This window comes from Dama dama, chromosome 31, assembly GCF_033118175.1.
Source record: "Dama dama isolate Ldn47 chromosome 31, ASM3311817v1, whole genome shotgun sequence".
In the NCBI taxonomy this organism is placed as follows: Eukaryota; Metazoa; Chordata; class Mammalia; order Artiodactyla; family Cervidae; genus Dama; species Dama dama.
The window spans coordinates 26,117,430-26,144,026 of record NC_083711.1 but is presented as its reverse complement, the minus strand read 5'-3'; the positions used below and the strand labels follow the sequence as shown (position 1 = coordinate 26,144,026).

The 26,597-nt window shown below is 35.7% G+C and overlaps 1 long non-coding RNA gene across 1 annotated transcript in view; it reads left to right on the top strand.

Annotated features, from left to right (window-relative positions):
* LOC133049965 (uncharacterized) overlaps positions 1 to 26,597 on the top strand; it is a 114,806-nt gene that overhangs the window by 23,250 nt on the left and 64,959 nt on the right. The window contains exon 2 of the long non-coding RNA XR_009691501.1: positions 8,061 to 8,120. This is a non-coding gene — a long non-coding RNA (uncharacterized LOC133049965). The remainder of the gene's footprint in view (positions 1 to 8,060; positions 8,121 to 26,597) is intronic.

Here is a 26,597-nt window from a genome sequence, read left to right as displayed (position 1 = left end):
AGGAGCCTGGTGGACTACAGTCCTTGCGGGGGCAAAGAGTTGGACACAACTGAACACAGTATTTCATGAATGAAGCTTGGCTTCCCTGATGGTTCAAGTGGTAAAGAATCTGCCTGCAATGTAGGAGTCTCAGAAGATGCAGGTTTAATCCCCAGGTCAGGAAGACCCCCTGGATGAGGAATAGCAACCCACTCCAGTATTCTTGCCTGGGAAATCCCATGGACAGAGGAGCCTGGTGGGCTACAGTGCAAGGGGTTACAAAGAGTTGGACATGACTGAGCATGCACATGCATTGACATTGGCAAGAATGAAGATAAGGATGTAAAGGAGGGCTCAGATCTTGAAAGTGATTAGAAGCCATGCTAAAGTCCATAGGTTTTTCCTTTGGGTGGTAAAGGCCTTTTAAAAGAGCAACTGTACAATTTCAAAAGAGACCTTTGGACAATGCAGAGGGGAAATAGAGGAAGAAAATAAGAAAATTTTAAATGTTTCTTTCAGGTCTTTTTGAGACATGAAATAAGGCCAGAGTTCATTGGGATGTAAAGAACTGATGCACACAGGATATGTTAATGAGGTAGAGTTGACAAGAGTGGGTCAGTGATAACACTTGGAAGATGTAGAAATGCAGAAGTAAGGTTGATTCTCAAGCAAATCATGAGACAGTGAATAGATGGTGATGCTACTCACCAATATGAATAGGAGGGGAGGTTTGGGAGTGAAGGTAAGGAGGTCATGGTTCATCCATGCTTTGTTTGACGTATAAACAGCAGTGCCAATTGGAGAAGCCAAGTAACCAGTTGAATATGTGGGCCTACAGGCTTGAAAACAGGAGAGGATTAAAGAAATAAATTTATTTGTCATAAGCAATTAATACGTGGAATGTTAATACTACTCATGGTGAAGTATTGAGAAGAGAAAATAAAATTAGCAGTAGTGATGTACAGAAACATCCCACTGAAGTGGAGAAGAATCTAGTAATAACTCTTGCCAAAATAATCACAAGATGTTACAGTTAAGAGTTTCTTGGGGATGTTTGTGAGTTCAGTTTCAGTAATGTAGTGAAGTAGAAACATCCACTCAGTAGTATAGAAGAATTAAAAATAAATGTAAAAAAGTTCATTTGGACCAGTTGGGGTGATCCCACCCCAACTTTTGCATCTGTCCTCCACTGAGCAGCCAGAATAATGCCACTGAAAGTTTAATCAAATCATGTTATTCTCTGGCTCAGCCTCTCCTTAACTCATAGCGGGAATGAGTAAACGATGCCTGCAGAAAAGTTCAAATGGACCAGTTCATTTTCTTTTTTTGAGGAACTTAGCTGTGAAATGGAGGAGAAGACATTAAATAAAAGGTTCACAGGATAGAGAGATGTATTGCCTGTCAACAAAAGAGATATATGAAAATTATTAATGCTTGTGGGAAAGGAACTGGTAGAGCAAGGGGTTGAAAATCTATAGAAGATATGGAATTACTCAAAAAACACCTCAACATGATGCAGCAGAAATGAGAATCTGGTTCTCGTCCTCATTATCAAGGAAACTGTGGTTGATGTAGCCGAAATTATGATATTTGACAGAACATCTTGTTTTCCATGACTTATATAACAAGTATTTTTAAACCTACATAGTCAAATGGCCAAAATAGTAGTCTTCCCTCCCATTCTCCTTCTGCTCCACTATGTACAAGTATGTCTGTCTCTCCCTAGACCTGTTAAAGAAAAAACAAAAAGCTCTAAAGTCTACCTCATTGCTCAAGCCAAAAACCTGAGTCATCCTTGCTTCTCAACATAGTTCTCCAGTCATGTCCACTGCATCTGCTTCTTTCATTTAGACTAATGCATTGGAGTGGAAAGCATCAGTACATTATATTTGCACTATAAGTAATGTTCTAACTTTCTCTCTCTTTCTCTAGAACCATCCCACCCCAACTTTTGCATCTGTCCTCCACTGAGCAGCCAGAATAATGCCATTGAAAGTTTAATCAAATCATGTTATTCTCTGGCTCAGCCTCTCCTTAACTCATAGCGGGAATGAGGAAACGATGCCTGCAAGAATCATTGCTAGAATTTTTCCTTCTCATTTCTTTCTTAGTGTCCCCTTTTCCCTGGTGACTCAAACAGTAAAGAATCTGCCTGCAAGGCAGGAGACTCAGGTTCCATCCCTGGGTCAGGAAGATACTCTGGAGAAAGGAATGGCTACCCACTCCAGTATTCTTGCTTGGAGAATACCATATAGACCATGGGGTCGCAGAGAGTCAGACCCAACTGAGTGACTAATAATTTAACCTTCTTTCCTTTGACTCTAACCAGTAAAGATATTATTAAAAGGAATTGATCATCTCATTTCAAACATATAGTAATCAATAAACTTGTGGCAAATAGAGTTAGTGTCATTGTGGCTTGTTTCTGTCATAAACTCGCGGCCCCTACTTAGGGTCTTCTTTGAATGAATTGGAGTGAAGTATTATTTCTATCACCTGTGTTTTATTGTACTCTCCAATTCCTGGTCATAAGTAAGATAATGGTTGATGACCTTTCTTATTTTTTTCTAATCAGATAATGGATAATATCAAGTTCAGTTCAATTTAGTCCCTCAGTAATGTCTGGCTCTTTGCAACCCCATGGACTGAAGCACACCAGGCTTCCCTATCACTAACTCCCAGAGCTTGCTCAAACTCATGTCCATCAATTTGGTGATGCCATCTAAACATCTCATCCTCTGTCGTTCCCTTCTCCTCTTGCCTTCAATCTTTCCCAGCATCACGGTCTTTTCCAGTGAGTCATTTCTTCCAATCAGGTGGCCAAAGTATTAGAGTTTCAGCTTCAGCATCAGTCCTTCCAATGAATATTCAGGACTGATTTCCTTTAGGATGGACCGGTTGGATCTCTTTGCAGTTCAAGATACTCTCAAGAGTCTTCTCCAACCCCACAGTTATAAAGCATCAATTCTTCAGTACTCAGCTTTCTTTGTAGTCCAAATCTCACATCCATACGTGACTACTGGAAAAAAACATAGGTTTGACTAGATGTACCTTTGTTGGCAAACTAATGTCTCTGCTTTTTAATATGCTGTCTAGGTTGGTCATAGCTTTTTTCCCAAGTAGCAAGCATCTTTTAGTTTCATAGCTGCAGTCACCATCTGCAGTGATTTTGGAGCCCCCTGAAATAAACTCTCTCACTGTTTCCATTGTTTCCCCATCTATTGGCCATGAAGTGATGGGACCATGACCTTACTTTTCTGAATGTTGAGCTTTAAGCCAACTTTTTCACTCTCCTCTTTCACTTTCATCAGGAGGCTCTTTAGTTCTTCTTTGCTTTCTGCCATAAAGGTGGTGTCATCTGTGTACCTGAGGTTATTGGTATTTCTCCCAGCATTCTTGATTCCAGCTTGTGCTTCATCCAGCCTGGCATTTTGCATGATGTATTTTGCATATAAGTTGAATAAGCAGGGTGACAATATACAGCCTTGACATACTACTTTCCTGGTTTGGAACCAGTCTGTTGTTCCATGTCCAGTTCTAACTGTTGTTTCTCGACCTGCATGCAGATTTCTCAGGAGGCAGATCAGGTGGTCTGGTATTTCCATCTTTTTAAGAATTTTCCACAGTTTGTTGTGATCCACACAGTCAAAGGCTTTGTCATAGTCAGTAAATCAGAAGTAGATGTTTTTCTGGAACTCTCTTGCTTTTTCAGTGATCCAGCGGATGTTGGCAATTTGATCTCTGGTTCCTCTGCCTTTTCTAAATCCAGCTTGAACATCTGGAAGTTCATGGTTGATGTACTGTTGAAGCCTGACTTAGAATTTTGAGCATTACTTTGCTAGTGTATGAGATGAGTGCAATTGTGTGCTAATTTGAACATTATTTGGCATTGCCTTTGGGATTGAAATGAAAACTGACCTTTTCCAGTCCTATGGCCACTGCTGAGTTTTCCAAATTTGCTGGATATATCAAAGCATGCACCATTTGTGTCAAGGATATAAATAAGAATGAAAATTTTAAGTACAGAAATAAATAGAGCAAAAGAGAGATACTGATATTTTGAAAAGTTCAAGTCTTGCAACCAAGGTTTATATAATGGCAGTTATTAGAAATAAGAGCATAACATAGGACAGTAAGTTCTGACGTGTTTCTTAGGAATGCACTAAGCTTGATTCTAAAAGAGGAAGGCACTTCAGAAGAATCTGTAGGAATCTCATCTACTGGAAAAAGGTTACTGCAAGGAAGGTAGGGTGGAGTTGGTCAAAGACAATGGGTACAAACCTTGGTGGTGCAATTTCTTATCATTCTTAAATGTCATAATTATGGAAAAATAATAATATCTCTAATTATAAATTTTATTATTAATATTTCTTATTTTATGTTCAACTTATATTCAGTATATTTGATTAACAATGTTGTGTTAATTTTAAGTGTGCAGCAAAGTGCTTCAGTTATACATATATATACATTTATTCTTTTTCATATTCTTTTCTCATATAAGTTATTACAGAATATTGAGTTGAGTTGTCTGTGCTATATAGTAGGTTGCTGTTATCTATTTATATATAAATTTATATATTTTGTATATGTTAAAGCCAAATTCAGTTCAGTTCAGTCACTCAGTCATGTCCAACTCCCTGTGACCCTATGAACCTCAGCATGCCAGGCCTCCCTTTCCATCACCAACTCCCAGAGTCCACCCAAACTCATGTTCAGTGAGTTGGTGATGCTATCTAACCATCTCATCCTCTGTCATCCCCTTCTCCTCCTGCCCTCGATCTTTCCCAACATCAGGGTCTTTTCAAATGAGTTAGCTCTTTGCATCAGGTGGCCAAAATATTGGAGTTTCAGCTTTAACATCTGTCCTTCCAATGAACACCCAGGACTGATCTCCTTTAGGATGGACTGGTTGGACCTCCTTGCAGTCCAGGGGACTCTCAAGAGTCTTCTCCAACACCACAGTTCAAAAGCATCAATTCTTTTGTGCTCAGCTTTCTTTATAGTCCAACTCTCACATCAACATATGACTACTGGAAAAACCATAGCCTTGACTAGACAGACCTTTGTTGACAAAGTAATGTCTCTGCTTTTTAATATGCTGCCTAGGTTGGTCATAACTTTCCTTCCAAGGAGGAAGCGTCTTTTAATTTCATGGCTGCAATCACCATCTGCAGTGATTTGGGAACCCCCCCAAAATTAAGTCAGTCACTGCTTCCACTGTTTCTCCATCTATTTGCCATGAAGGGCTGGGCCAGATGCCATGATCTTAGTTTTCTGAATGTTGAACTTTAAGCCAACTTTTTCAGTCTCCTCTTTCACTTTCATCAAGAGGCTCTTTAGTTCTTCTTCACTTTCTGCCAAAAGGGTGGTATCATCTGCATATCTGAGGTTATTGATATTTTTCCCAGCAATCTTGATTTTAGCCGTGCTTCATCCAGCCCAAATTAAGGGCTTGTAATTAAAATAGTATCTTTAAATGATGGAGCTGGTCACTAGAAGCAGAAGACATAGGTTTCAAGTTTAGACATATCTAGTGAATATATAGATACATTACACTTGTAATAATCTATACCATTATAGGGTTTCCCTGGTTGTGCAGTGGTAGAAAATCCACCTGGAATGCAAGAGATGTGGGTTCAGTCTGTGGGTCAGAAAGATCTCCTAGAAAAGGAAGTGGCAGCCCCCTCCAGAATTCTTGCCTGGGAAATCACATGGACTGAGGAGCCTGGTGGGCAACAGCACATTGGGTCTCAAAAGAGTCGGAGACAACATAACAGCTAAAGAACGACAGCAACAATAATATATACTAGCGCTGAATTTTTGTGATATCTGTCACAAAACGCCCCTTATATCTTAAGTTAATGAGAATGAAAGAAAGATTTTTTAGCTTAGCTGTGAAGTTGTGGAAGATCCATAACTAGTAACTAAGGGGTATCAACCCCTTAGTTACTAGTTATTAAAAACTAGTACTAGTAAATAAGGGTAATGTATTAACTTGATTATACTATCGATATTCAAGTATGTGACTATGGGTCACACTCTTGTCATCTCTTCTTTAAAATGAAGGGAACAAGTCTCCCCAGGCTTCCTCTGATGGGTCTATTCTGCAATTTGATTTTTTTTTTTTTAATGAAATGATTCACTAATTCAGTATGCTGCTGCTGCTAAATCACGTCAGTCGTGTCCGACTCTGTGTGACCCCATAGACGACAGCCCACCAGGTTCCCGTCCCTAGGATTCTCCAGGCAAGAACACTGGAGTGGGTTGCCATTTCCTTTTCCAATGCATGAAAGTGAAAAGTGAAAGTGAAGCCGCTCAGTCGTGTCCGACTCTGGGACCGCATGGACTATAGCCTACTGAATGTCATATTAAGGGAATCTACAGGGAGTGGGAGCATTAACTGGTAAAGCAGAAGCATTGCTAATGGACCTGAGACAGTAGCCCAATATCTCAAGGGAACCTAAACAATAATCATTTCATATTTAAATACATAAATTTAAATACATAAACCTTTTATGCTTATATACAGTAAACATTCTGTGTATCTCTGTATCATTTTAATTTTACAGAACTATAGTTTCAGGCCAAACTTAAGCTCATGTTTTGTATGTTATTTGGGGCTCTTTGTTTACATTTCTAAAGTCAGCAAGATAAAACAACTACACAGAAAAGTATTAATAGTTAATATCTTATTGGTTGGAGGCATGAAAATAAAAGCATGAGAAAGGTGCTTTAATAGTCTAAAAATTCAGTCTTTTATGTTTAAACATCATCCTATTTTGCAAATGCCTGCTCTAAGCATAACACTGAACTCATTGCTAAATATGAAACAGTAGTTAAGAAATTATTTGCAAAACGGATCTCAAGGTCTTTAATCTGTTCTTCCATGTGGAATCTATTTACTCATTTGCACATGTGGAACGTCTCATCTCTACAGCATGCTTGTAAGCTTCACACTGAGTCTGAAAGTTGAGACAGATTTGGATCAGTAAGCAAATTAAAGATTTGCTTCAAAACATTCAGTAGAAAAAAAAAATTGTGTTGCTTTCAGTTTTTGAGGATTTATCTTTGCACAAAATATCTATCTACACATCAAAGACATTTAGATGTTTAGCTAAGTATTTTGTGGGCTGCAAAGGGAATATTCATTGGAAAGCAGGCTTGCCTCACAATAGAACTGTATTCTAAAATCTTGTTTATATTTACATTCTGTATTTTATAAGAATGGAATGTATATTTGTTATCTCATTGAATCAAGATCACTAGAATTAAATTTCACGAAGGAGTGTCCTTTACCTGTCTTGTTCATATCCAGTGCTCAATTCAGTGCCTGGTATGTATCAGAGCCTTAATAAATGTTTTGAAGTAATACCATGGAAAAAAGATAAGCAAAAGCCTTGAGATTTAACATCTGATCATTAGAACCGCCTTGAAGCTAAGATTTTAGCCAAACTATTCCTCCTTCATTAGGTCTCATTTTCCTTATCTTTTAAAAATAAGGATTTTTTTTATTGATGAGTGGTCTGGTGTTATACAATTACTTAGCAATTACAATATGTAGCTCAATAATCTTGTAATCCCAACCTTAAATAAATATTTTTCCATAGATGATATAATTTCTAAATTTATCAGTTAGGTCATCTAGTATACGGATTAAAATTTTCATGATATAGATTTTGTCTTATCACACTGAAGCATCATAATGCAATTTTACCCCCCAGAAAGTTTGCATTGGAAAATAAGATCACAGTGGTACAATCTCTTAACTTTGAGGGAAGTACCAAGTTAGAGTCAGAATGAATTATTCCTTTTTTCTGCCGTGTGGTTCTGTAGGTTAGGGTTGAGGGTGAGAGCAGGCAGGCTGAAAAGTGCACGAGGGAGCATGAAAGGTGGTATGTTAATAAATACATGGGCGTGATACTTCCCAGGTTTAGACAACATTCATATTAAATAAAAATCCTAAGTCTGGATGTATCCTTGTGGAAATCTAGAACACATATGAGTCAGATATCATATGGGATTAATATGTTATAAAATAATATATAAAGTGTTGATCCTCCTCAATCACTCTTTATTTTCAGGTCATTAGGAATTTTGTTGGGATAATTGTCCAAATGAATTTGAAGCATTCTATTCAAATGGTAAGTAGAACTACTTGCTATATTTCCATTTTTCATCTGTAATTAATATAATTTTCTGAGTACTGAAATGAGAATTATTAATTACTATTCTTCACTCATATTTTGAATCATTTTTATTTGTATTCCTCTGAATCATTTTTAAAGGAGAATTATGAAAGAACTTTCTTTTATTTTTTAAATTATCATGCTGAAATGAAAATACATGGCATGTAAACTTGGGGAGTATTTATGACCGTCCTCTAAAAACTGGAATAAAGTTAGTGCCTGGAAATTAATAGATCTGCTATAAGCAAATATAGATAGGTAGGACTGTTTGTAGAAATATACATGTAAAATTCTCTTTCTGTATAATTATGTTTCTTCTTATATTGAAATTGTAAAATATGATTTATGGGCTTCCACAGATGGGTAGTTTACTTGAAAATGATATTGAAATCTGTACCTTTTGACATCTGAGTACATTGATCTAAACTTACTTTGTTATCTTCATTAATAGTTATTTCATCAGATTCTGAGATGGGATAAGTGAAGCCGTTATTATTCTTGTTTAGTTTAGAAGCAATTTGCCAGAAACTGAGGACTGTCGTCCGTAAAGTTTGTGATAATCATGGTGTTTGCCAGATGGGCTGTCTGTGTTTTCACACTGTTGAAATAAGGAGATGTCCAAAATACAGATAATTCTACATCTGACCTCATGGCACAAGAAAAGTGCTGTAAAATTTCGTTTATTATATTTTCTTATTACATATATTTACCATGGACAGATATTAAATGAAAACAAATTCAAATAAGAACAAAGCAACCATTACTCTTACCACCTAAACATAACCAGTTAACCCTTTGAATATACTGGTGAATGTTTTAGGTATGTGAACACATAATTTTTTGCAGGAATTTGAAAAATGAAAGTGATGGCAATATACAATTTCAGTTCAGTTCAGTCACTCAGTCATGCCCAACTCTTTGTGAGCCCATGAACCACAGCACGTCAGGCCTTCTGTCCATCACCAACTCCCAGAGTCCACCCAAACCCATGTCCATTGAGTCGGTGATGCCATCCAAACATCTCATCCTCTGTCATCCCCTTCTCCTCCTGCCCTCGATCTTTCCCAGCATCAGGGTCTTTTCCAATGAGTCAGTTCTTTGCATCAGGTGGCCAAAGTATTGGAGTTTCAGCTTTAACATCTGTCCTTCCAATGAACACCCACGACTGATATCCTTTAGGATGAACTGGTTGGATCTCCTTGCTGTCCAAGGGACTCACAAGAGTCTTCTCCAACACCACAGTTCAAAAGCATCAGTTCTTTGGCACTCAGCTTTCTTTATAGTCCAACTCTCACATCCATACATGACCACTGGGAAAACCATAGCCTTGACTAGACGGACCTTTGTTGACAAAGTAATCTTTCTGCTTTTTAATATGCTGTCTAGGTTGGTCATAACTTTCCTTCCAAGGAGTAAGCGTCTTTTAATTTCATGGCTGCAATCACCATCTGCAGTGATTTTTGGGGCCCAGAAAAAATTTAGGTTTACCCTATTTGTCCCCAAATGACTCTGCAGCCTGAGTTTGAATCACTTGTTCTCTCTCTCTGCATGACATTAGGTAAATTCTTTACTCTCTCTGGGCCTTTCATTCCTTGTAGGAAAAATAATAATCTATACCTAGTTGATGAATTTCTCTTGAAGACTAAGCAAGTTAATAGAAATAAAGTGCTTAGAACAGTGCTCAGTTGTTTCAAAATTATCCATTGCTTTTTAATTTTTTTCTGAAAAGTCAGATAAATAATGTAAATTTGTGCTTTTTTTTTTTTTTGTATCCTGTTACCTCATTTAAGCTCTTTGTTTGTTGTAATTACCTTTCTGTTGGTTCTTTTGTGTTTTCACTCTGAAAATAATTTTATCTTCAAAAAGAAATTACTTATAGATAATTTTTGTTTTCAGTATTCAACACTTTTAAATTTTGAGTTCACCACGTAAATTTTCTTGACTACAGGTTTCAGTTCAATGCTAAATAGTGATAAATAACTTCTTCCTAGTTTTATTGGGGATGACTCTCTTGATGATCATTTAAGTATGATGTTGACTAAGTTTTATTCCTTTTCATGTTAAGAAGTTATCATATTCTTAGTGAACTAGATAATCAGAAATTTCTGTTGATGCTTCGGGTACACAAATATCACTTGAATCTGTTGAGGTGATGATTTGGTTTTCCTCTCTCACTAATTTTAAGTATTCTTTGAATAGCTGGAAGCTTAATCTTTTATACATACTTTAATTCAATGTTTATTTTTTTAATTTATGAGGGACTTTGAAAAAATGCTCAAAAGTGAAGGTGATTTATAGTATTTTTAATTCCTTCCTTTATAGCATTTTTTATTCTTTCTTTTGAGTACTGTTAAGGAGGTTATATTCACATTGGAATCTTTACAATATGCTCTGTGGATATATTTTATCTTTTCTATTTTGTTAAATCTGTTGAATAATTAATCTATTTCTATTGAATTTTTTAAATTCTGAGATGTATTTATATCAAAATTTCTACAAGTGTATTCTAGATTATTTATATTAAGGTTTTAATATCATCAACTTTTTAAATCTTTGGAGAATGTTTTAAAACAATATATAATTCATGGCATGTTCTAAGTCAAATATATTTTTATTTATTCAGTTTAACATAAGTAACCATATTGTTCAAGTTTCATGTTTTTATAGTCTGTCTGCTGAACAGAGATGGGGCTACTTTGTACAAATTCTTACAAAGCCCAAGTGATTCACTGAATTTATATTCTAGTCACAAAGCTGCCAAGCATAAGTTGGTGAGTTATATCAGTCATACTTGTTTAGGAATAAGTATATAATAAGTTGTACTTATTTAGGAAGATGAGTCTTTCAGGGATGAAAAAGATCAACTACAGTGGGGATAACACTAAGGCCAGAGGAAAAAAATTAAAATCTATTTGGATCCGACATTAGGATCTTTTAGGAGTCTGACCTTTAGAAATAATCTCTTTTCTAAGCAAGAAGTGTTGTTGACCTATTCCTTCCAAGGCTTTGGCTCTTCCCTCTATATTCCTATTTCCTTCATCCAGGACATTTATCAGATTTTCTTCTCAGTACTTTTTGACACTCTTTTGACACTACCCTTTTAAATATCCAGTATAATGGCTTTGTCTGCTGAGTTCTCTCATTTCCCTTCCCTTTTCTCTTTAACAATTTTGCTGTATGTATATATAGCTTGTAAACATCAAGATGAAATTCTTCCAGAATTTTATAGTCAGTGTTCATCCAGCCACCCATCAAACATTTATTGAAAATAAGCTATGTGTTAGGCACTATAATAGGAAGTAGAAAATGCTACCTCCCTAGCTCAGCTAGAATGTTTAATCCCTATACTAAAGAAATCTGAATCTTCTGTTTGAACTCTCCAAGGTTCAGTATCTCCAATTAGCATGAGTCTATCTTTAATTTGATAACCTAAAGATACCCAAAACTTTACTAAGTTCTATCTTTATCTCTAAACTTACACCTCCTACCATTCTTGTCCTGGTTTATGGTTGGTAGGAAACTTCTAGGCTCTTAACATGTAATCTTTATTAAATTATTATTTTATGCTAAAGTCTTTTTATTGGGATATAGTTGCTTTACAATGTTGTGTTACTTTCTTCTGTACAACAAAGTGAATCGGCTATGTGTATACACATCCCGTCCCTCTTGGCCCTCCCCTCACCCCTCACCTATACCATCCATCTAGGTCATAACAGAGCACTGAGTTTTGTTCGCTGTGCCATACAGCGGGCTCCCACTAGCTCTCTGTTTTACACAGAGTAATATATATATGCCAGTCACAGTCTCCTGATTAATTTCCCACTGACATTCATCCTTACCCCTAACTGACTTTCATCAAAATCCTATTGTTCACATCTTTACACTTGTCCCAAGCTTCTCTACTTCTCTTTATCTTTGTATGTGTTACCTTAGTGTTAGAACCACAAAATCTGCTTCTTGATTTTTTACAAGCTCCTAACTATTTCTGTATCCCTCCCTCTCTCGTCCATCAACCACAGTGACATTAAGGTTCTCCCTGAAATGTTTATGGAATTAATGAGATAATTAATTCTAGGTCTTCCCTTGTGGCTAAGATGGTAAAGAATCTGCTTGCAATGCAGGAGACTCAGGTTCCATCCCTAGGTTGGGAAGATCCCCTGGAGAAGGGAACGGCTACTCACTCCAGTTTTTTTGCCTGGAGAATACCATGGACAGAGGAGCCTGGCGGGCTACAGTCCATGGGGTCACAAAAAGTTGGACCTGACTGAGTGATGAACACTAATGAGATAGTCACCTGTTCAAAATTTTTATGATTTTGCTTTGCTTAGAGGAAAAGCACAAACTCCTCAGGCTGGCATTTTGTTTTTCTTCACAACTTGGTACCAAGTTCATTTCTTCTCAGTTTCCTTGACACCTCTCTCCCCACTCATGTGAATGTCGTCATCTTTGACTACTGTGTGTTGTGGCTTCTTCATATTTAGATCATTTTCTGATACACAGTGGGTACTCAAATAGTGTTTGTTGATCATTATTTTGAGAAGACTTAGATTTATGATAAGCAAGACCTTGTGATTTTCTGGGTGGGTCAGATTGATGAGATACTGTTTAATTTTGTAATTTATGAAAACTTTGAAGTTTCATATTAGGGGGATGCCAGACAAATGGGAATCATGTATGTGACTTAGACAATCACCTGTGTGACTTAGACAATGACTTGGACAGTGACTTCATCTAGCTGTGTTTTCTGGTTGTTAAACTGATGCTTCAAGCATCAGAAATTTATTCAGTATTGTGGTTACAACTGTTTAATACTCTAAGATTAATTGCTTTCCATTATCTGTGGAAGCTAAAGAAAACAATGGTTTGCATTTAGAATATAAATTTAAGGGATGTGATGTAACATAATTTTTATATGATGCAAGCATTCTGATTTGATTCAAAATGGTTGTATACATAGACCTCTAAATAATTTACCTCTAAGGTTGTATTATTATTATGATTTTTCCTGGTAGTGGAGTATTTATGTAATTTTCAGCGTTTTTTTTTTTAAAGAATGTAATTGGATATTTGATTCTTTAACTCAAAGGATTAGGCTGAGTTGCCTAGAAATAGGACAGTCATGAGGATGTCATGGAAAATTTGAGGTGGAGAGTTTCACATCAAGATTAAATAAATTTAGCAGCTATTTGGCACAACTTATTTCAAATAGTTGTTTTTGTCATGCTTGTCTTCATCACATGAAGAGCAGCCAAACCAGGTTTTCCTTATGATATTTTTGTTGAGTTAAAAAGTTTGAACCAAATGTTAAGTTTCTGAAATTATCCTTTATAAATTTTAACTGCTTGGCCATAGTCACTTCTTTCCAAGTGTCAAGGTTTGTCAACTTGGTGGTGAGATATGTGGTATATTCCATACACATTGTCAATGACACAGTCTTTGAACACTTTCTAGATTATTTTGACTACTTCAATAATGAAGGAAAATAAATTGAATGTACTACAGTTGCACTGATCTTTAACCATTGATGAAGAAAACATTATTCTGAATTGACTTAGTCACTATCAAGACTTTCTTTTCCTATATCCTGGAGAGTAAGAAAATCTTTGGTTTTCTACTTCATTAGCAGGGGAGAAAATGACTTTTTTTTGTAGCTTTAATTTACACATTTCTTTTGACTTTATAGTATTGTAAGCATTATAGCGAAGTGAAAGTCTCTCAGTCATGTTCGACTTTTTGCGACCCTGTGGACTAAACAGTCCGTGGAATTCTCCAGGCCAGAATATTAGAGTGGGTAGCCTTTCCCTTCTCCAGGGGATCTTCCCAACCCAGGGATCAAACCCAGGTCTCCCACATTATAGACAGATTCTTTACCAGCTGAGCCACCAGGGAAGCCCTGTAAGCATTATAAGCCCTATGAATGTATATGTAGTTTTATATTAAAACTTTGAAAAGATTAATTTCCATATTAAAAGTTTGCAAACATTTTTATTTTTTTTTCCTTCTAAAAAGGGACTCTACTGTTCAGAGTTGACAAGTATGATGTGACAGCAAATAGCTTAAAATCATTCGAGTTTTCCAATTTTGAGTGAGTTCCTAGTGTGAAAGGATGGGCTTCTATATACAAAATTATAATTTTATATATCTGATAGTGTTCTTGAGAGCATCTAACCTAATGTTCATGTTATATAGATATAGTACCAGAAAAGTTGAGTGAATTATCAAGTTTAGTGAATTATCTAGTCAGTGACAGATGAACCATAACTATAGTGATAAATATATGCAGATAAGCATGAGAAGACTTTCACAATAACTTCAAATTGATTATAAAAAGAGAACTGGGTCAAATAAGACTAAATACAAAAGAGTTAAAATAAGTATCTCAATATTAAAAATCACTGAAATTTTGCTTCATGTAGGCTTTTTTGAATTTTTAAATAAAATTCTGAAATAATCTCTGACAAGTACTTTTTGTAAATGAGTAGTTTTAACAACAGTAAATATTAACATTTATTTATTTTCAGTACAGTGTTTTTGAATATTAAATATTGTTTTGAAATACTTCTGTTTTTATGTGATTCAAAGGGGAGAGTAAGGTATCTTTATTGTGAGCTTTTGAAAGACATTTAAAGTTTTATTTCAGAGTAAAAGTTATTTCATATGATGAATATGATGATTTCATCATATAAAATGTTGTAAAGCATAAATGATTTTAACTATGATAGAAATATTTTATTCATCAGATTATAGCTAGTTGCTTATGATTAACTCTAATGTGAATATGTTTTTCCATTCCTGCTGTTTTCCAACAATATACCTCTTCTATGTTTAGATATATTTTAGGTTCTCTTGTTTAGAATTAAATATGGCTATATTTGTTGTTCAGTCACTAAATCATGTCCAACACTTTGAGACCCCATAGACTGCAGCACACCAGGCTCATCTGTCCTCCACTATCTTCCAGAGATTGCTCAAATTCATATCCATTAAGTCAGTGATGCTATCTAACCATCTCATCCTCTGCTATCTCTTTATCCTTTTGCCTTCAACCTGCCTGATGCCTTTCCCAGAATCAGTATCTTTTCCAGGCAGTCGCTCTTTGCATCACATGACCAAAATCTTGGAGCCTCAGCTTCAGCAATAGTTCTTTTGATGAATATTCAGGGTTGATTTCCTTTAGGATTGACTAGTTTGAGTCAACTGTCGTCCTTGTAGGGACTCTCAAGAGTGAGATACCATTCTTATTTATCTCTTTTTCTATATATACTACCATGTTGCTCAAATTTGGCTGCTCCTTAGAAATACCTGAGATTAAAAAACACTCAGGAATAGATGATGAAAGTTGATTGTGATAATATTTTGCATCCATCTATCTATGTCAAAGCTTATAAAATTATTTTGTTGTTGTTGTTGTTGTTCAGTCGCTCAGTCATGTCCAATTTGTTGCAACCCCATGCACACCAGCACACCAGCCTTCCCTGTCTTTCACCATCTCCCAGAGCTTGCTCAAACTCATGTCCATTGAGTCAGTGATCCCATCCAACCATCTCATCCTCTACCATCCCCTTCTCTTCCTGCCTTCAATCTTTCCCAGCATCAGGGTGTTTTCCAATGAGTCAGTTCTTTGCATCAGGTGGCTAAAGTATTGGAGCTTCAGCTTCAGCATCAGTCCTTCCAATGACTATTCAGCACTGCTTTCCTTTAGGATTTACTGGTTGATCTCCTTGCAGTCCAGGGGACTCTCCAGAGTCTTCTCCAACACCACAGCTCAAAAACATCAGTTAATCAGCATTCAGCCTTCTTTATGGTTCAACTCTTGCATCCATGCATGACTACTGATAAAACCATAGCTTTGAATAGATGGACTTTTGTCAGCAAAGTAATGTCTCTGTTTTTAATATGCTGTTTAGGTTTGTCATAGCTTTTCTTCCAAGGAGCAAGTGTCTTTTAATTTTGTTGCTGTAGTCACCATATGCAGTGTTATTGGAGCCCAAGAAAATAAAGTCTGTTTCCATGTGTCCCCATCTACTTGTCATGAAGTGATGGGACCAGATGTGATGATCTTCATTTTTTTGATTGTTGAGTTTTAAGCCTGTTTTTTTCACTCTCCTCTCTCACCTGCATTGAGGCACCATAGTTCCGCTTTGCTTTCTGCCATAAGGGTGGTGTCATCTGCATATCTGAGGTTATTTCTCCCAGCAGTCCTGATTCCAGCTTGTGCTTCATCCAGCCTGACATTTTGCATGATGTACTCTTCATATAAGTTGAATAAACAGGGTGACAATATACAGCCTTGACATATTCCTTTCCCAATTTGGAACCAGTCTGTTGTTTCATGTCCAGTTCTAATTGTTTCTTCTTGACCTGCATGCAGATTTCTCAGGAGGCAGGTCAGGTGCTCTGATAGTCCCATCCCTTGAAGAATTTTCCACAGTTTTATGTGATCCACACAGGCAAAAGATTTGGCATAGCCAATAAAGCAAAAATAGATGTTTTTCTGGAACTCTCTTACTTTTTCAATGACCCAACAGATGTTGGCATTTTGATCACTGGTTCCTCTGCTTTTTCTAAATCCAGCTTGAACATCTGGAAGTTCTCAGTTCATGTACTGTTGAAGCCTGGCTTGGAGAGTTTTGAGCATTACTTTGCTAGCAGGTGAAAACCAAGCATACTGATCACTTGGATCATAACCTTGCCTAACTCAATGAAACAATGAGCCATGCTGTGTTGGGCCACCCAAGACAGACGGGTTATGATGAAGAGTTCTGATAAAACATGGTCCATTGGAAAAGGGAATGGCAAACCACTTCAGCATGCTTGCCTTGAGAACCCCATGAACAGTATGAAAAGGCAAAAAGATATGACACTGAAAGATTAACTCCCCAGGTTGGTAGGTTCCCAGTATGCTACTTGAGAAGAGTAGAGAAATAGCTCCAGAAAGAATGAAGAGGCTGAGCCAAAGTGGAAACAATGCCCAGTTGTGATGTGTCTGGTGGTGAAAGTAAAGTCCGTTGCTGTAAAGAACAATATTGCATAGGAACCTGGAATGTTAGGTCCATGAATCAAGGGTAATTGGAAGTGTTCAAGCAGATGTTGGCAAGAGTGAACATTGACCTTTTAGGAATCAGTGAACTAAAAGGGACCAGAACGGGTGAATTTAATTCAGATGATCATCTGTTACTGTGGGCATGAATCCCTCAAAAGAAATGAGTAGCTCTCGTAGTCAACAAAAGAGTCTGAAATGCAGTACTCAGGTGCAATCTCAAAAATGACAGAATGATCTCTGATCAAATTGTGTACTTTGAAAATATTGTTTTTGTTGTTCTGTTGCTAAGTCGTGTCCAACTCTCTGCAACCCCATGGACTTGCAGCTTGCCAGGCCTCCCTGTCCCTCACTATATTCCAGGGATTTCCCAAGTTCATATCCATTGAATCAGTGATGCCATCCAACCATCTCATCCTCTGTCACCCTCTTCTCCTTCTGCCTTCAGTCTTTACCAGCATCAGTTTGTTTGTTTGCTTTTTTAATAGTAACTCATTTGAAAAGACCCTGATGCTGGGAAACATTGAAGGTGGGAGGAGAAGAGGACGACAGAGATGAGATGTCTGTATGGCATCACCTGCTCAATGGACATGAGTTTGAGTAAGCTCCGGGAGTTGGTGATGGACAGGAAAGCCTGGCATGCTGCAGTCCATGGGGTCGCAAAGAGTTGGACACAACTGAACGACTGAACTGAACTGAAAACATAATCTTACTTTTTGACCACTAATCCCCCTACTTGGTGGGTGGAAAGAATACTCAGATCTCACTTGCAGAGATCCTGATTTAATTAGCTTTAGGCAGGGCTCAGGAACTGGCGTTTATTAAATCTCCTCAGATGATTATAATGTGACACCAGCATTAAGAACCTCTCCCCTAGCACTCATCTCAACTACCAGGCATATGGTAAATTCTCAAAAACGGCTGCTGTCACTGACGAACTGAATACATTTCTTCTTTGTATTCAGTCATTCATTAACAGTAATGAAGGTTCACACACTGAAAGGACAGGAAGTGAATAGATATGCCAGAGGAACTTCAGAAAAGGAAGTTCAGTTGTTCCTCAGTAAAACAGTGGAAGAGACGCAACACCCACCAGGGATACCAAAATCCATGCATGCTCAGATCCCGTAGTCTACCCTCCATATCTGAGGTTCTGCATCTAAGGACTCAACCAAACTCAGGATAGTATAATGATGTTGATTTATTAAAAAAACATATATATGTTGGCCCACACAGTTCAATCCTGTGTTGTTCAGAAGTCAGCTGTACTCTCTAAATATCCTTATGTGAGTGTAACTATGCCACAGTCCTTCAAGCATACCTCTTAACTACAACACATCATAAAACTCCATCTTGGTAGGTTATGGTCTATTTTGAACAAAGCCTGAAAAAAATCGACAAATTGATCTGTTTAATGTATGGAATTTAAGGCACAGCTTGTTTTTTTTTTCTTTTTTAAACAGTTAAAGGATGTGTTTGTTGGAAAATTACAATTTTATATGAAATGTAACAGTTTATAAAACATGTTCATAAAACACTTTCCTTTGGGAATTTATATATTTTGTGAGTCAGAATATTCGAGGTTATGGTGCAGTAATAAGGCATCCACATTTCATTGGTTTACTGCAACAAAGGTTTACTCTTTTACTTATATTACAGAACTCAAATAACTTTTTTTTTGAATATTTGTATTACTTTTATTTTAAATTTTAAAATATTTTAATTTCTGAAAAAGTAGTATACTAGATACTACCTACCATACTAGCAAAAAAAGGGTTAAATACAAAGTTCACTTCAGACCTTTTATTTTGAAAGAGCACATTACGCATATTGCCAAGCCTCCTCACTCCATTATCTTTCTTGAATTCCTCCCTTCCCTACTCTACGGTTTGTGAATATTCTTCTCATGCATATTTTATAATATTATCACCTATATATCTACTTAAGAAGATAAGATTGTACAGTTTGAAAAGATACAGTTTAAATGTTATCATACTATAAGCATCCTTACACAACTTACTATCAATGGTTATGACTCAGATCCATATTAATACCCCAGCTAGTGAGCATGTACATTGTCCTGATTTTCATTAATTCAATACTGCATTGAAAATCCCTTAAATGCCTCTCTTAGAGATGTAGAAGTAAGTTTTCTAGGATATAAGCAGTTAAATGAGCAGTCTCAACTCAAATGAATATAAACATGAAGTGGCTTTCATTTTCTGCAGTTACTTCTTTCATCCCTATTCCACTGAATCTCTTTTTCCACTTTCTTTTTTTTTTTTTTTTTAATTTTTTTATTAGTTGGAGGCTAATTACTTCACAACATTTCAGTGGGTTTTGTCATACATTGATATGAATCAGCCATGGATTTACACGTCTTCCCCATCCCAATCCCCGCTCCCACCTCCCTCTCCACCCGATTCCTCTCGAAACATCCCACCCTCACCTTCTCCCACAGAGTTCAAAAGTCTGTTCTGTATTTCTGTGTCTCTTTTTCTGTTTTGCATATAGGGTTATCGTTACCATCTTTCTAAATTCCATATATATGTGTTAGTATGCTGTAATGGTCTTTATCTTTCTGGCTTACTTCACTCTGTATAAGGGGCTCCAGCTTCATCCATCTCATTAGGACTGGTTCAAATGAATTCTTTTTAATGGCTGAGTAATATTCCATGGTGTATATGTACCACAGCTTCCTTATCCATTCATCTGCTGATGGGCATCTAGGTTGCTTCCATGTCCTGGCTATTATAAACAGTGCTGCGATGAACATTGGGGTCACGTGTCTCTTTCAGATCTGGTTTCCTCAGTGTGTATGCCCAGAAGTGGGATTTCTGGGTCATATGGCAGTTCTATTTCCAGTTTTTTAAGAAATCTCCACACTGTTTTCCAACTTTCCAAAACTGAACCAGGAAGAAATAGAAGATCTTAACAGACCCATCACAGGCAAGGAAATCGAAACTGTAATCAAAAATCTTCCAGCAAACAAAAGCCCAGGACCAGATGGCTTCACAGCTGAATTCTACCAAAAATTTAGAGAAGAGCTAACACCTATCTTACTTAAACTCTTCCAGAAAATTGCAGAAGAAGGTAAACTTCCAAACTCATTCTATGAGGCCACCATCACCCTAATTCCAAAACCAGACAAAGATGCCACAAAAAAAGAAAACTACAGGCCAATATCACTGATGAACATAGATGCAAAAATCCTTAACAAAATTCTAGCAAACAGAATCCAACAACATATTAAAAAAATCATACACTATGACCAAGTGGGCTTTATCCCAGGAATGCAAGGATTCTTTAATATCCGCAAATCAATCAATGTAATACACCACATTAACAAATTGAAAGATAAAAACCATATGATTATCTCAATAGATGCAGAGAAAGCCTTTGACAAAATTCAACACTCATTTATGATTAAAACTCTCCAAAAAGCAGGAATAGAAGGAACATACCTCAACATAATAAAAGCTATATATGACAAACCCACAGCAAGCATCACCCTCAATGGTGAAAAATTGAAGGCATTTCCCCTGAAATCAGGAACAAGACAAGGGTGCCCACTCTCACCACTACTATTCAACATAGTGTTGGAAGTTTTGGCCACAGCAATCAGAGCAGAAAAAGAAGTAAAAGGAATCCAGATAGGAAAAGAAGAAGTAAAACTCTCACTGTTTGCAGATGACATGATCCTCTACATAGAAAACCCTAAAGACTCTACCAGAAAATTACTAGAGCTAATCAATGAATATAGTAAAGTTGCAGGATATAAAATTAACACACAGAAATCCCTTGCATTCCTATATGCTAACAATGAAAAAACAGAAAGAGAAATTAAGGACACAATACCATTCACCATTGCAACAAAAAGAATAAAATACTTAGGAGTATATCTACCTAAAGAAACAAAAGACCTATACATAGAAAACTATAAAACACTGATGAAAGAAATCAAAGAGGACACAAACAGATGGAGAAACATACCGTGTTCATGGATTGGAAGAATCAATATTGTCAAAATGGCTATTCTACCCAAAGCAGTCTATAGATTCAATGCAATCCCTATGAAGCTACCAACGGTATTTTTCACAGAACTAGACCAAAGAATTTCACAATTTGTATGGAAATACAAAAAACCTCGAATAGCCAAAGTAATCTTGAGAAAGAAGAATGGAACTGGAGGAATCAACCTGCCTGACTTCAGACTCTACTACAAAGCCACAGTCATCAAGACAGTATGGTACTGGCACAAAGACAGAAATATAGACCAATGGAACAGAATAGAAAGCCCAGAGATAAATCCACGAACCTATGGACACCTTATCTTTGACAAAGGAGGCAAGGATATACAATGGAAAAAAGACAACCTCTTTAACAAGTGGTGCTGGGAAAACTGGTCAACCACTTGTAAAAGAATGAAACTAGAACACTTTCTAACACCATACACAAAAATAAACTCAAAATGGATTAAAGATCTAAATGTAAGACCAGAAACTATAAAACTCCTAGAGGAGAACATAGGCAAAACACTCTCCGACATAAATCACAGCAAGATCCTCTATGACCCACCTCCCAGAATATTGGAAATAAAAGCAAAACTAAACAAATGGGACCTAATGAAACTTAAAAGCTTTTGCACTACAAAGGAAACTATAAGTAAGTTGAAAGACAGCCCTCAGATTGGGAGAAAATAATAGCAAATGAAGAAACAGACAAAGGATTAATCTCAAAAATATACAAGCAACTCCTGCAGCTCAATTCCAGACAAATAAATGACCCAATCAAAAAATGGGCCAAAGAACTAAACAGACATTTCTCCAAAGAAGACATACAGATGGCTAACAAACACATGAAAAGATGCTCAACATCACTCATTATCAGAGAAATGCAAATCAAAACCCCAATGAGGTACCATTACACGCCAGTCAGGATGGCTGGTATCCAAAAGTCTACAAGCAATAAATGCTGGAGAGGGTGTGGAGAAAAGGGAACCCTATTACACTGTTGGTGGGAATGCAAACTAGTACAGAACTCAAATAACTTTTAACATCAGTTCAGGCTCATGGAGGGACCACCTTGACTGTTATAACTGAGAAAAGGATATAGGTGAATGGCATGCTAACTCTTGAAGTTTTATATCTGCTCATACTCATTGACCGATACAAGTAATAAGGTCATAGCTAAGTCAAAAAGATATGAAAATACATTCCTACTAAGTGCCCATGAGAGGAAAATTGGAGTATTTGTAACCAAGTTCTAGTGAGTATCACAATCATCTTCCGCTGGATGACATAATTTTAGGGGTAGCTTATTTATGATCCTGGATGACAGGATCTATCTTTACTTCTCAATATAAGTCTGTGGACTTATTGCAGAATATTATTGTTGCTCCTTCTCAGAGAAGCTGAGAATCAGAAGGCCTGGATAGTGTCTCTATACACCCACAGTTAGTGAGAAGGGGACTGGGTTTTTTTTTTATCTTCATAAAGTAATTGCTTTTTCATATGTTCATTGATGAAAATCCTGTACTGTGTTCTACTTGATATTCTATGGTCCTTTTGTGTACCTGCTACTGATTTTCTAGTCAAATAAAGAGCCAATTTATGATTAACATACATTTTAGTTTTAAAGATATAAATTTATAACTGTTACTATCTCTTTTTTTATATTTTCATTTTGATAATTTTTATTATAAAATTATAAAATATTATAAAATTATAAAAATTCATTATAAAAATTATCCAAGCTTCTGTCCATCTTTAGAACATCACTAGAAAATTATACTCTATCAAGTAACACGGCAAAGCAAATCATTGTCACCAGGGTGTCACTGTTTTATCACTGGAAGTAATGTTATTGTTTCTTAGTAAGGTTTGATTTTGGTTGAAATCCCAGTGTTTCAATTTACCACACAGAGAAACAAGAACAACTTGCTAATGGACAATTTCTTAAGAAACCGGAGGGAAACCTTTTTAATGTACAAAGTTCAGCTGATGGAGAGTACTTTAATACAATTATATTATTCTGGGATATTGGTATTTATTTATTTATTTATATTTATATTATAAGAGTTGTGTCTGACTCTGTGATCCCACAAATGGTAGCCTGCCAGGCTTCTCTGTCCATGGAGTTTTCCAGGCAAGAATATTGGAGTGGGTTGCCATTTCCTACTTTAGGGGATCTCCTGACTCAGGGATTGATACTGGATCTCCTGTATATCTGGCATTACAGATGAATTCTTTACTGCTGAGCCACCAGAGAAAGACATTTATATTTTATTTTTTAATAAATTTTAATAAAAATGAATCAGAAAACCTAATGAATCAGGTATGACTTGTAATGATTTTTTCTTTTCTTTTTTTTTTTTGGTGAAAGGCTGTGAGCATGAACTTACAAATTACGTATAAAAGCCTTACAGAACCAAATATTATGGGATAGGTTCATAGTCTATCAGTATTTTCAAGTTCACTCTATAACTTTACAAAGAAACTGTCAAAGCCAGGATGACCCAAGTTTTCCCTAACATCACCTCTTCCTAACTTCCATGAAAACAACGTGGTTCAAAACTGTGAACTGGGCTGCCAAACTTTTGCTTTCAAATGTTTAACATTTTGGGGAACATGTGAATTCCATTATAATTTGCTTATTAAAGATCTCCATTTTGTAAAGTGCTATATTATGATATTCAAATATTGCTGGAGATTCAGTGGAAAAAACTTTTCATTGATGTGAAGTAGTAAAAAGACAATATTCACTTGATGCACAAAAGCAGTCTATTGATACATCATTCTGCTGCTCAAATAGAGTATTAGGGAACACCATCCCCACTCCTTTAGAAATATTACAGCCATGATTTCTGAAATATGAAGTCCGAGCCATTTGTTTTCAAAAGTGGGACTGTGTCACAACACAACAGTGGAACTAAACCATCATGAGTGGTTTAGCTCCATTTCCTCCACCTTCTCCGAGGGCCTACGGTTCTCATACCATATTCTTTTCTGGGACGCATCTCTGAAGTCCGTGGGAGATAACTTCCTCCCATTGCTAGTCAGCCGGGGGATCCATGTTTCCTTGTTTTGGAGTTGGGGTGTATTTTTCTACCCTGTTTATGGCAGGCAGGAGCCCTGCTTCTTCCTTACAACTCTCCTTTCCATCAGCACAGAGGGAGATTCAAAACCAGAAATGATCTTAATTAAATAATTTTTTTGTACAGAAACACCCATTCCACAACCATGGTCTTTAGTACTCTTTTCGAGGTGTCCCTCCCTACCTCTGTCTTGGTAAAACTGCAGACAATAAACCTTATCACAAAAGACAAGGATAAATATTTATCAGGGTGCAAAAGATGTTTAGAGAACCTACATTTACTTACATTCGTTATTGTGAACATGTTTAATCATGTGAGGTGTTATCAAAACTGGCTGAAATATTTTCCTCTATAGTATTTTCAAATAAAATTGTCTCCAAGAAAAATTATAAAAATGAACTTAAACATCCAGGATAAATATCTAGAGAATATTTATTTTAGGGTTTGAGCTTCTAAAAGTATCTTATGCTACATCTTATTTGTATATATACATATATAAATATCTTTAATATGTATATATATGTATAGATATCTTATACTACATCTTATATGTATATAGATGTATAAATATATTTTTAAATATCTTATACTATAATAAATTATTATAATGCCTGTCTTTTAGAGGAACTTATAGGTCTTTTAGCTTTGTAGTATTAATGAAACCATTTTACACTTCTTAATGGTCTATAAATTATATGAATATTAAATGAAAATATAACCAGATTTTAGTTGGTTTATTTAATAGAGAATTTTTTTCTTAAAGACAAAACCATTGTCTGCTTTTAAAATCACCCATTAAAGGTATCCACATCAAATATAAATTTTACAATGTCTTTTTGGAATATGAATAGAGTGAACATTTATATTTGTTTGGTTGTAAAAAATCTTTTCCTTTATCATGTATTAATAAATAACATAACCATGATTTGGAAGACAGGAGCTAATTAGTAGATTATTCACAAGATTTAATTGAGTACATCTTTTTTATTTTATTTTTTGAATACATCTTTTTTAAAATTACAGAAAGCATTTGAAATAATTGTTTAGGTAGATACCAAAAGTAGAATTTAGCAATTAATCTTATTCATTAAAAGACACATTTTCAAGAAACAAAGAGAAACTAAAGTTGTGAGATGGCAATTTTATAATTATTGTTTTAAGAAGAATTTTATTATCTTAATAGAATGGAAATATCTACCACTATGAGACAAATTTTATATTTTTATAAATACAATTTTTATTTAGACATAAATTATTTCGTTATAAATGCTCATTAAAATATTCATATTTTCACTACTGTGCATTATTTATCAATTCAATAATCACAATTTAGCAGTAAAACATTATTTTGAAATAGAATTTTGCAACAACTATGTTGTTTTTAACAATGATATCATCTGCTGAAAAATTGTAACTATATTTACATGATATTTTTTATAGTTTTTTAACTTTTTTAAGGTTGAGTACTTGTTTCTATGTTTCTCTTTCTCTTTATGAGTACTTGTTTGTCTTTATGAAAAGACATATCGAATAATCATTTTTGCTGATTCACAATAAAGTTTTACACTTGGTGGAACAACGTTGCAAAATTTAGATTGTTTCAGTGATGAGCTAATTTTCAAAATATGGTTTAGCATTTACACAGAGACTGTGATGAAAACTTCATGTGCAGATATGTAGTCCTGTGGATTGGGGATCATTTTTTTGTCCAAAATGCATTATTATATGTGAATTGGGCATGACTTTTATATTCTAATTTGATGCCTACCTTTGTTTAATTCTCTGCTCTCTGATGTTTTCTCAAGGGGCAAAGAAATAGAAAGTCACTCCTTTAAAAGATACATTTTCTTACAAGAATAAAACACCTTTTGAAATGTTAGTGAGGTACTGGTATTTTAATGTCCCTCAGGTTTTTTCATTTCTGAATTAAAAGAAATTTTAATTAAAGAACACTGTGATTATTTTTTCCTATCTCAAAAGCAGTTGATTTTGAATTAAAATTAAATATATTTGAATCTACACATGGTACTACTACAAAAGGAAAGAAATGATTATAATGACTACATTTAGAGCTTTTTAAAAGTGCAACTTCTCATTTAAAAGAACTTATTTTCAACCATAAGGAATTGGTTATTCTGTGTGCATTTATCAGATAGGCCTCATATAATTTCTTGTATCTCTTAAGGAAGTCCATATGTAATAGATAAAACATCCAAAAACACAAACCTAATGAAAAACATGCTTTTGTTGAGATGGTTTCACTCCAGTAACCCTAGAAATGTTGGCAAGTAATTTG